General features: G+C 39.5%; 1 pseudogene; it reads right to left on the bottom strand.

Moving 5' to 3' along the window:
* Window positions 1-8,594: 8,594 nt before the first annotated feature.
* Window positions 8,595-8,712, bottom strand: LOC126427446 (5S ribosomal RNA; annotated as a pseudogene).
* Between the last annotated feature and the right edge of the window lie 699 nt (window positions 8,713-9,411).

Here is a 9,411-nt window from a genome sequence, read left to right as displayed (position 1 = left end):
CATGGTAGCGTTGCTGTCAGGGTTCCTCTGAGGCATAATCCGTAGGTAGCGGTCATCCACTGCAGTAGTAGCCCTCGGACAGCCTGAGAGAGGCATGTCATCGACAGTTCCTGTCACTCTGTGTCTCCTCCATGTCTGAACAACATTGCTTTGGTTCACTCCAAGATGGCTGGACACTTCCCTTGTTGAGAGCCCTTGCTGGCACAAAATAGCAATGCAGACATGATCAAGCTGCAGTACTGACCATCTAGGCATAGTTGAACTACAGACAACATGAGCCATGTATCTCCTTCCTGGTGGAATGACTGGAACTGATTGGCTGTCAGACCCCCTTCATCTAATAGGTGCTGCTTGTGCATGATTGCTTACATCTTTGGGCGGGTTTAGTGACATCTCTGAATAGTCAGAGGGGCTGTGTCTGTGATACAATATCCATGGTCAGCATCTATCATCAGGAGTTCTGGGACCTGGTGTGATGCAAAACTTTTTTTGATGTGTGTATTTTCGCTTTCAGAGAAGAAAGTTAGTGATTGAAATTTCTTGAGAAGATTCCTCCCCAACGAAAAATGCCTTTGTTTTAATCATGGCCACCCGAAACCCTGTATCATGTCCGTGATGCTCTCTTCCCTATCTCTGGATAATACAAAATGTGCCACTCTTCTTTGAACTTTCTTGATGTTCTCCATTTATCATATCTGGTAAGGATTCCAGACCATGCAGCAGTACTCCAAAAGCGGACGGACAAGCATAGTGTAGGCAGTCTCTTTAGTAAATCTGTTGCAGCTTTTAAGTGTTCTGCCAATAAAATGCAGTCTCTGGTTCACCTTCACCACAAAATTTTCTATGTGTTCTATCCTGTGTAGGTCGTTTGTGGTCTAGGGGTACAGCCAGCACAATAGCTCAGCATATTCGGTCACAGGGCTAGCTACCCTCTGCAATAAAAGAACTGAACGCATGAACTTGAATGGGTGTCATGGGATGTCTGCCCTGAACGAGTACAATGAACAAAATGAGTTTCTTTCTTTTTTTAAAAAAAAAGGGGGTGGGGTGGGGGTGGCATCCTTGATTAGAATGCATCACCGCTTATATTTTGATTAATAATCGGTATTGGCAGCCGAAGACTTCTGGCATAAGAAGTCAGTCTCATTCTGCCAACGGCCTTGTCAAAGAGGACGGAGGAGCGGACAGAGGTTCAAGGCACTCTCTTGTCCTTGGAGTGGGAAATTGCCTCTAAAGCTGGAAGAGTCAGCAATGATCAACGGCATGAGGATGCAGAAGGCAATGGAAACCACTGTGTTAAAGACACGTAACATATATCCACAGGACATGTGGCCTGGAATTGAAAAGGTTCATGATGATCTCTCCATTTGCAAAAGATTCCAGAATAGTCGCCCATTCGGATCTCCTGGATGGGACTGCCAAGACGGAGGTGACCACAAGAAAAAGAGTGAATAACCAACAAAAGGTTAACATTGAGTCAGGGCATGGAACGTCAGAAACTTGAACGTGGTAGGGAAGCTAGAAAATTTGGAAAGGGAAATGCAAAGGCTCAATCTAGATGTAACAGAGGTCAGTGAAGTGAAATGGAAAGATGACAAGGATGTCTGGTCAGATTATTATAGGGTAATATCAACAGCAGCAGAAACTGGTATAATGGACATAGGATTCATTATGAACAGGAAGGTGGGGCAGTGAGTGTGTTACTGTGAACAGTTCAGCGATAGAGTTGTTATCAAAATCGACAGCAAACCAACATCAAAAACGATAGTTCAGGTATACATGCTGACATCACAAGCTAAAGATGTAGAGACAGAGGAAGTGTATGAGGATATTGAAAGGGTAATACAGTACATAAAAGGAGATGAAAATGTAATAGTCATGGGGGAATGGAATGCAGTTGCAGGAGAAGGAGTAGAAGGTAAGGTCAAGAACTCAGAGAGGAGAGAGACTAATTGAGTTCTGTAGTAAATTTCAATTAGTCATAGCAAATACTCTGTTCGAGATAAAAAGAGGAGGAGGCATACTTGGAAAAGGCCAGGTGAACAGAAGGATTTCAGTTAGATTACTTCATGGTCAGACAGAGATTCTGAAATCAGGTACTGGATTGTAAAGCATACCCAGGATCATATAAAGACTCAGATTACAATGTAGTTGTGATGAAGAGTAGGCTGGAGTTTAAGAGATTAGTTTGGAAGATTCAATATGCAAAGAAGTGGGATACGGAAGTACTAAGGAATGACGAGATACACTTGATGCTCTCGAAGGCTACAGGTACAGAAATAAGGAATAGCTCAGTAGGCACTACAGTTGAAGAGGAATGGACATATCCAAAAACGGCAATCACAGAAGTTGGAAAGGACAACATAGGTCCAAAGAAGGTAACAGCAAAGATACCATGGGTAACAGAAGAAATACTTCAGTTGATAAATGATAGGAGGAGGTACAAAAATGTTCAGGGGAAACTCAGGAATACAGAAATACAAGTCACTGAGGAATGAAATGAATAGGAATTGCAGAGAAGCTAAGATGAAATGGCTGCATTAAAAATGTGAAAAAATCGAAAAAGAAATGATTGACTCAGCTTATAGGAAAGTTGAAACAACCTTCGATGAAATTAAAAGCAGAGGTGGTAACATTAGAAGTAAAAGTGGAATTCCACTGTTAGATGCAGAGGAGAAAGCGGATAGGTGGTAAGAGTACATGGAAGGCCTCTAGGATGGGAAAGATTTGTCTGTCATGATAGAAGAAGAAACAGGAGACAATTTAGAAGATATAGGAGATCCAGTATTAGAATCAGATTTTAAGAGAGCTTTGGAAGACTTAAGATCAAATAAGGCAGAAAGAATAGATAACATTCCATCAGAATTACTAAAATCATTGGGGGAAGTGGCAACAAAATGACTATTCACATTGGTAACCAAAATGTAAGAGTCTGGTGGCATACCATCTGACTATGGGAAAAATATCATCCACACAATTCTGAAGATTGCAAGAGCTTAAAAGTGTGCAAATTATCACACAATTAGCCTAACAGCTCATGCATCCACGTTGCTGACAAGGATAATACACAGAAGAATGAAAAAGAAAATTGAGGATGTTTTAGATGATGATCATTTTGGCTTTGGGAAAGGTAAACGCAACAGAGATGACATTTTGATGTTTCAGTTGATGGTGGAAGCAAGACTAAAGAAAAATCAAGACACGATTATAGGATTTGTTGACCCTGATAAAGCATTTGACAATCTCAAATGGTACAAGGTGTTCCAAATTCTGAGAAAAATAGGGGTAAGCTGTAGGGAGAGATGGGTAACATACAATATGTACAAGGGCACAGAGGGAATAATAAGAGTGGAATCAAAATTCAAGGTGAAAGTATATCAATGATACGATACGCTGGTGACATAGCCATCCTCCGTGAAAGTGAAGCAGAATTACATGATGTGCTGAATGGAATGAACAGTCTAATGAGTGCAGAATATGGATTGAGAGTAAATGGAAGAAAGAGAAAAGTAATGAAAAGTAGCAGAAATGAAAACAACGGGGATCTTAACATGAGGATTTATGGTCACAGAGTAGATGAAGTCAAGGAATTCTACTACCTAGGCAGCAAAATAACCAACGACAGATGGAGTAAAGAGGACATCAAAAACAGGCTAGCTCTGGCAAAAAGGGCATTCCTGTCCAAAAGAAGTGTACTAGTATCAAACATAGGGCTTAATTTGAGGAGAAAATTTCTGAGAATGTTCGCTCGGAGGACAAAATTGTATGGTAGTGAAATGTGGACTTTGGGAAAACCAGAACAGAAGAGAATCTAAGCATTTGCTAAGTGGTGCTACAGATGAACATTGAAAATTAACTGGACTGATAAGGGAAGGAATGTGGAAGTTCTGTGCAGAATCAGAGACGAAAGGGATATGTGGAAAACACTGGGAACAGAATGGTAGGACATCTATTAAGACATGAGGGAATGACTTCCATGGTACTAGAGGGAGCTGTAGAGGGCAAAAACTGTAGAGGAAGGCAGAGATTGGAATGTTGTTGTTGTTGTTGTTGTTGTTGTTGTGGTCTTCAGTCCTGAGACTTGTTTGATGCAGCTCTCCATGCTACTCTATCCTGTTCAAGCTTCTTCATCTCCCAGTACTTACTGCAACCTACATCCTTCTGAATCTGTTTAGTGTATTCATCTCTTGGTCTCTACGATTTTTACCCTCCATGTTGCCCTCCAATGCTAAATTTGTTATCCATTGATGCCTCAGAACATGTCCTACCAACCGATCCCTTCTTCTAGTCAAGTTCTGCCACAAATTTCTCTTCTCTCCAATTCTATTCAATACCACCTCATTAGTTATGTGATCTACCCATCTAATCTTCAGCATTTTTCTGTAGCACCACATTTTGAAAGCTTCTATTCTCTTCTTGTCCAAACTATTTATCGTCCATGTTTCACTTCCATACATGGCTACACTCCATACAAATACTTTCAGAAACGACTTCCTGACACTTAAATGTATACTCGATGTTAACAAATTTCTCTTCTTCAGAAACGCTTTTCTTGCCATTGCCAGTCTACATTTTATATTCTCTCTACTTCGACCGTCATCAGTTATTTTGCTCCCCAAATAGCAAAACTCCTTTATTACTTTAAGTGTCTCATTTCCTAATCTAATTCCCTCAGCATCACACAACTCAATTTAACTACATTCCATTATCCTCGTTTTGCTTTTGTTGATGTTCATCTTACTTCCTCCTTTCAAGACACTGTCCATTCCATTCAGCTGCTCTTCCAGGTCCTTTGCTGTCTCTGACAGAATTACAATGTCATTGGCAATCCTCAAAGTTTTTATTTCTTCTCCATGGATTTTAATACCTACTCCAAATTTTTCTTTTGTTTCCTTCACTGCTTGCTCAATATAAAGATTGAATAACATCAGGGAGAGGCTACAACCCTGTCTCACTCCCTTCCCAACCACTGCTTCCCCTTCATGTCACTCGACTCATACAACTGCCATCTGGTTTCTGTACAAATTGTAAATAGCCTTTCGCTCCCTGTATTTGACCCCTGCCAGGTTCAGAATTTGAAAGAGAGTATTCCAGTCGACATTGTCGAAAGCTTTCTCTAAGTCTACAAATGCTAGAAATGTAGGTTTGCCTTTCCTTAATCTATTTTCTAAGATAAGTTGTAGGGTCAGTATTGCCCTCACGTGTTCCAACATTTCTACAGAATCCAAACTGATCTTCCCTGAGGTCGGCTTCTACCAGTTTTTCCATTCGTCTGTAAAGCATTCGTGTAAGTATTTTGCAGCCGTGGCTTATTAAACTGGAATACATTCAGCAGATAACTAAGGACATAGGTTGCAAGTGCTTTTCTGAGATGAACACTTTGGCACAGGAGAGGAATTCATGGCGGTCCCTATCAAACTGGTCAGAAGACTGATGATTCAAAAAAATAAAAAATTGTAATTCCTAGGTATATCATTGAATTTACGGCCTTTATATTTGACTGATTTCTTGTTTAACAATAGTTTAACAGATTCCTTTTTACACTCACGTGAATGACCTCACACTTTTCATTATTTAGGATCAATTGCCAGTTTTTGCACTACACAGATATCATTTGTAAATCATTTTGCAATTTTTTTTGATTTTCTGATGACTTTACTAGATTATAAATGACAGCATCAACTGCAGACAACCTAAGAAAGCTGCTCAGATTATCTCCTAAATCATTTATAGAGATAAGGAACAGCAGAGGGCCTATAACACTACCCTGTGGAATGCCAGAAATCACATCTGTTTTACTCCATGACTTTCCATCTGTTACTCCAGACTGTGACCTCTCTGACAGGAAATCACAAATCCAGTCACATCTTCATCAGCGTCTTGGACAGTAATCAGCCTCTGGGCAGGTTTGTTTGGAAAATAAGCCTCGCCATCGTCTTCTGTCTTGCCACCACCTCTCCATCTTCACGTCGGTCCAGTCTTATCCTTTCTTCTAGACGCACTCCTCCATTCCTTTCAGCCAACTGAACTCAATTGAGAACATTTGGAGTATTACGGGCAGGGCTGTCCAGTCAGCTATGTGTTTTTTTGATCTAACACGCCAACTGGACAGGCTTTGGCTTGATGTCCCTCACGAGGAAATCCAACAACTATCAATCTATGCCCAGCTGAATAACTGGTTGCATGAGGGTCAGAGGTGGACCAACGCATTACTGACTTGCTCAGTTTGTGAAGATAAAACATTCAATTTTCCTGAAATTATAATCACATGTTTGTAAATGTACAGCGCCGGATCTAGGAGTTTTACGAACAGGGCCAAGCTTAAATTTGCTGCCATTCATAAAAATCAAAAAATTTTTAGACTAACAGCCACAAGAGTATGAATGCAACACTAAGGAGCTTCCTCAGAATTTCTTCCTAAGAAAAAAAAAGAAAACCATCCCAAAATTTGCCATCCGCCAAATTCTGCCGCCCGGGGCAGCTGCCCCCTTTGCCCCCCCCCCCCCCCCCCCCTCAGATACGGCTCTGATATGTACATCGCCTATTTCCATCCTATTTGGATAACTCCTTTGTTTTTTTTCCCCCTTCCATGTTAGATTGTGTTATCTTAATCAGCCTTTCCTTCTTTGCATAGCACAAGCTCCCCAACAGAGCTGTTGATATGCATACAGCTACTTCCAGTTTTTTCCACAGACCTCTTTAATTTTCCTATGTCATGCATCTATCTTTCCTAAGTCATGCACGATTCTACCACTTTGCATTTCTCCTCAGACTACTTCATCGCCCCATCTTTGCACCTTCTCTCTATTATAAGGCATCTCATTCATTCATGGTGAGCAGTGTTGGGATTTGGGGCTCATAAAGGGCTAGCAAGTGATCAATACTGTAGTGTAACATACTGCTTTGGTAAAGTGATGTGTCACACAGTGTATTTATGACTGACAAATGTTGATTGTGAACTGCTGAAGAAAATTTATTTATTGTAGTTTGGAAGGTGTGACATGCATGTTGATCACAGTGTTTCGGTGTGCGTGCATTTTAACTGAATGGCAATGGAGATAGTGTCACTAGTCAACAAGATGATGCTGGTGGTGGCCCGCTTTCTGCCACACTCATTGTTCTTAATGTTTCCTCCACTCAGCAGACAACCCGCCTTAGAGTGGCGCTAGCCTTTATGGAAAAAGACAGGTGTGACCAGACATGAAAAAGCCACAGAACAAAAGAAGTTTGAGTTAGTAGGTTCTCATCATCATTAAAGTATTTGAGGCACATGTGTCAAGCAGATAGAGAATTGTTTAAAGTTGTTTCTCAAGTGTAAAAAGTTGTTATAATACATTTATTTTACGAAAGAAGAAAATTCTCTCCATTAGTGCATGGATGCCCCCACCCTGAGAAAGGAAAAGACATGGTGTGGGCAGGTGTATTTCCTTCAAGAAAATGGTTTAAAAGTGGGTATTATGTAATATAATGTAGCGAAAAATTGTTTTTTTTTTTTTTTTTTTGTGGTGAAGTTTGGGATGTGTATCATCGCTTAACACAAGAAAATAATATACCACACTATACTACGGATATCCTCCACCAAATAAATATTATATATTTTGTGTAATCTGAGGTGCTACTTCTTAATGCTGCTGTAGGTTCATCTTGATGTTACTGCATCACCAATCAGGAACCATGCAATTGTAGAAATAAGGTGCAGGAATTCATGTTCACAACGAGTTTTATTTCGCACGCTAGATGTTCAGCGGAGAACTACATGTAAAATTGACTTAACACTGATGTCAAACTAAACTCCAACTGATATCTGGCAGAGTACAAATTGCCTCTATTTATATGAGTTTTAAACATTTACTGACGTTGTTATGTACTAAATTTTTAACACTTAAAACTTTTACATACATCTTCCCAAATTACACAGAAATTTACATGAAATAAAAGTGAATAATTTCATACAAAGACAGCAAAGAATGTGTTTCTATTAAGACTATAAATTACATGTTTTATCATTACAACAATATCTTTCATTAACTTGCAATTTTTCATTTTACTTACTAAAAGGATATTCACCCTATCATTTTCAGATGAACAGAGGGATTACTTTTATTGAATGAAAGGCTGAGATTAAATTAATTAAATTTTGTATGAGTAAAACTTTACATTTCTGTATAGTTGTAATTACAATTCCATTATCTGACTCAATTAAAACATTAGTATGCTCAATTCTGACTGAAAAATTATCATGTCATATTTCTATTACGGAATGTGTGCATGAGTGTGTGTATGTTGAACATGTATGTCCTGCTTTCTCCTTGCGTTATACAGGTAAATACCCTGGTTAGTTGACACAAGATTGTTGCTATTTTTTAAGACTTTCCTTACAAATATTCTCCTCCCGAACAGGCCATGAAGGCCCTAAGGTACCGACCGGCCGCCGTGTCATCCTCAGACCATAGGCGTCACTGGATGCGGATATGGAGGGGCATGTGGTCAGAACACCGCTCTCCCAGCCGTATGTCAGTTTACGAGACTGGAGCCACTACTTCTCAATCAAGTAGCTCCTCAGTTTGCCTCACAAGGGCTGAGTGCAGCCCGCTTGCCAACAGCGCTTGGCAGGCCAGACGGTCACCCATCCGAGTGCTAGCCCAGCCCGACAGCGCTTAACTTCGGTGATCTGACGGGAACTGGTGTTACCACTGCGGCAAGGCCGTTGGCCTTACAAATATGATTACTTGTAAAATTTACAGACATGGTAGTGGAAGGATATGTAGTTTCTTGAATAAGGGCTTGCATGAGCTTCTTGATGCAGCATTTTCTATGGCTCTTATAATTCTCTTTTGGCGTATAATACAACTTTTGCTAGCAGATGTGTTTCCCCAAAATATTATGCCATATTGCAGTAAGGCTTCTGCCTGGGCAAAGTATACATCTTTTAGTGTCTCTTTTGATGTGCTGTCAGAAAGACACTTCAAAATTTGAAACTGCTGTCCATAAATATTTATTGCACAAATGTTTTTATAGTATAGATGAATATCTTGAAACATAAAAATTTATTGCTAAAAAAACATTGAATCACTTGGGTTAAATATAATGTATGGAAGCTGAACCTTCAGTTGTGAAAATATTAAGCCTAAATCGATGTAAATATTCTTGTATCATTTAAAAATATGTATTGTAAATCACAATGACTTGTCCAATATCATATTGTATGCCTTGTACAACAAATGATCAAAAGGAGCAATAAAAATGTAATGTAATGTAATGATACAATTTGTTTTCTAGTTTGAAAATGTAAAAATAGTTGTCTTTTGATGACTAAAAATATCGGAACTTTAATCGTTAATTACTCCTTGATTACAATATCAGTTTTATTCCTACCATGTGCCTGAAGTTTGTATAATGTATAAATTATGA

Source organism: Schistocerca serialis, chromosome 11 (genome assembly GCF_023864345.2).
Source record: "Schistocerca serialis cubense isolate TAMUIC-IGC-003099 chromosome 11, iqSchSeri2.2, whole genome shotgun sequence".
Taxonomy (NCBI): Eukaryota; Metazoa; Arthropoda; class Insecta; order Orthoptera; family Acrididae; genus Schistocerca; species Schistocerca serialis.
The sequence above is the reverse complement of the archived record's forward strand: the minus strand, read 5'-3'. Positions and strand labels throughout refer to the sequence as shown.